The sequence below is a fragment of the Achroia grisella genome, unplaced genomic scaffold (assembly GCF_030625045.1).
Source record: "Achroia grisella isolate CSIRO2021 unplaced genomic scaffold, CSIRO_AGI_Agris_v1 utg976, whole genome shotgun sequence".
In the NCBI taxonomy this organism is placed as follows: domain Eukaryota; kingdom Metazoa; phylum Arthropoda; class Insecta; order Lepidoptera; family Pyralidae; genus Achroia; species Achroia grisella.
Window position 1 is genome coordinate 1,229,843 of NW_026713078.1, and position 3,728 is coordinate 1,233,570.

The following is a 3,728-nucleotide window of genomic DNA, read 5'->3' on the forward strand; positions in this document are numbered from 1 at the left end:
ATATAGAAAGGTTATTTAAAAAATTAATTATTAGTAGGATGGAACTCGTGTTCTCTTGTGATGTGATGTAATATATACGAACCTGTGACTATAGTAATCGAGTCTTTCAGATTTTGAGATCATTACCTACTATGAGATTCAATTTCCTTTGCATGAGCACAATCATTTGTTGCTCTGATCGCTTCTGATTATAGTTGGATATGTCAATTAGAAACTACTAACTAATATACCTACGAAAGAATATAACATAATATATATATATATATATATATATATATATATATTAAAAACTATTTAATGCCTGTATACGATTGTGGTTTAATAAATTTATCATTATTATTTAATATAGTACGCTCCATTTGATGGGGTGATGATTTGCCCCTGCGGGTGAAAGTCACCAAACAATCAGACAACAACCATTAAAGAAATGATTTTTAAACGGAAGACAAAGTTTCGTGGATATATTATTAATATTAAATATCATTATAATTATTATATTATTAATTATACATTCCTTAAAAAACGTATCGTGTAATATATAAATACTTGTTAGATAACGAAACATAACAACATAAAAAACAAGGTAAATAGAGAATATTTTAAACAGTAATCGTTTAAGCGCATAACGCTAATTAATGTATTTGCTATTGTTAATGTAATAGGCGTTTGAGAATCAACTTCAGCAGTATCCCAAACATTTTTTTTATGTAATTATAATAATAAAGGCCCAACTATTGATAAGTGATAATATATATAGATGACGGTTACCACTTACCATCAGGTGTATTGTCAACTTATTTGTCATCCCAATTATATAAGTATTTTTTTTTAGAATAAATAAAATTTCTAAAACAAAAGTAGCCTATATATTCTTTTTATAATATTAGCTATGTAAGAAATTAGCAAGAACAAACAGACAGATTTTTTTTTTGTATATATAAATGCATTTAGTGAAAAGCAATTACTTTGAAATTAGAAACGGATACTTTAAATTTATTTGAATAGGTATGAAAGAACCAAAAATAATTTATTAAATAATAAAGAATTTTTCATAACCAATTATTTTTACAACCTTAATTATTGGACCTTTGTATGTCCTATTTTTACTAGACGAATAAAAAAATTTGCTGAAAAAATTATGTGTTAATCGATAATAATAACTTCCTTACATAAAAATAAACTACACATGTACAGACTAAGTTATGATAATAGCAAAATGAATATTTGTAAATAAAATACATAATAATGAATACCTTTTATTTCCTTCATCGTAAATAAACATCCGTTTGTACTGTTCTTATTACATTTAATATAAAACCTTAACATCATTTACTTAAACTATGAAACAATTTCATAAATTTTATATTAAAGATATGAATAAAACAATTCAGTGTTTCAACAATTTATTATTTCTGCTACAAAATTAATGAATTTATTTAATAATTAAAACAAATTAACATTACAATAATCAAAATTACATAATATTTAAAAGCAACTCACTAATAACCAATGCGATTGACTTAACTCCATCGGAACATAAAAAATGTAGATTCTCAATAACAGTCCAAGTAAATAATATTCTTTGTAAATTACGCAATATGATTAAATTTTTATATTTTTAAAAACCTTACTATTTATTTAGCTTACAAATAAATATTTAAAGTATTTTATTGGGTGGAATAAAACATTAATTATAAGCTATCTTGCTTAGAATCCTTTTTAATAAGTATCATAACTTGTACGGGCAATCTCACTTGCCTGCTTACTGTGTACACAGTTGCCGATAGATGCTATTTCACCTCATTATATTTCTTTCAGCAATAAAATCATCAATGAATCAATAGATCAAGTATAGTAATATCATTATGACGGAACTGTGAGCTTCAACCCCTTCATTCTTTGGTTCTTCGAGCCGGATTGAAGCCAAATATTAACAGGCATGTGCGGTTGTACAAATATATTAAGAAACGTATTATAGTCATTTGTAAATTTTTATTACCGTATATATTTCAAATTATAACAAATTTATAGGCACTTCCAATTCCATAACATTAGAATCAACTTTGTTAAGAATAAGATTCGATTAAATTATAAATTATAAAAATTACCAATTGAGAATTCACTATGCAATTTGCACACAAAAACGCGAACTTATAATTAAATGCATTGGTCCAATAAGTAGATATATAACCTTTTATATAGTCACAAACTACGTTATCAGTCTAAACAATTATATATAATAACAACACAATGTTAAAGTACATACTATTATTAATTAAATAATAAACTCGACAACGTTAAATTTAGTAGAAACGTAATGAATATACATATATATATTCATTACGTTTCTACTAATACAATTCTAGATAATACTAATTTCTGATATAAAATATCTACAATATAATTACTACTGCAAACACTAAAACGTAGAAATTTAATAATAAAAAATAAAACTTAATTATCTCTAATAAAATGACTAAAATTAAAATTATTTTATAACTTTTTAGTCATATTTTATTGACCACTATAAATATGTCTCTTTTGAAAGAATAGTCATATATAATAATGTCTACTTTTAGAAGAGACAATATTTAGATTTCTAGAATAGTACTACTACTAAATAATTTGACAATTTATTATTATTATAATGAAGAAGTCCTATTGAAGCAATTAGGTTTATTAAAACAAATCCTGGTTTTCATTACAAAGAAAAAACTACTCTAACTATAGGCATATTTAACATATTTTACAATAGCAAAGGCATTCGTTTAGTTAATCTTACACACTAAGTTAGAATTAATTGTGCGATTGGCATTGTTTAAATCTTATTTTTTTTATAAAGCGTCTGTTCTCACTTTTAAAGTGCATATTTAGTTATTATTAGCATAAGTCCATTTGCAATTATTAACTACGATATGCCAACGTTTTAGAAATTATTTTCAAAATTATCGCCTTTAGTAATATAATTTTAGCAAACATTGAAAGGAAACCTTCAGAATGTAAGTTCTTCTCTTGAACTCAGTACCAACATATTATTTCAATCATTTGTGTAGTGGACTATAAGTCCACTTCATCTGTGGAATATCTTTACGTAACTAAGTCTTATGAGTTAAACTTATGTTTTACCAAATACAGTTTAACATATTCAAGTGTTTCCATTAAATTTGTTTAGCACATATCTAAATCAAGTCTAAATAATAAAACGTATATACGATGAAGTTTGAAAGTTTGAAAGTTTTACTCCAGTGACTTCAGAGAAATCTTGGCATGCACATGTTAAGCAAAAGAATGAGGATTATGATTTTAAGAAGTTTTTTATACGAAAGTAGATGGACGCAAAAGGAGAAGACAACCTAAAAAAAGATGGACGAACCGAGTAAAGGATTATATGCACAAGCGAGTTAGCTCAGATATGACGGCTGATTGATAACGGTGGAAGAATATACTGTGTCAATCTGAAATAATGGTATAAGGGCCAGGCAATGATGATTTAACTGTAAAACTTGAATTTGTTAAACCAACTATATTAGATCAGGGCGATGAAGCCGTAACTTGTAACTACTACAAAAAGCTACTAGTACGAGTATTTTGTCTCATATATCATAAGGCTTCAGCGCAAACTGTTTTGTATGTAAAAAATTATAAATTTAGAAGTACATTTTCAGCAGAGTTTGGCAATTCAAGTATATTATTCTATCATAATTATAATTGCAGATATGTATTGAAAA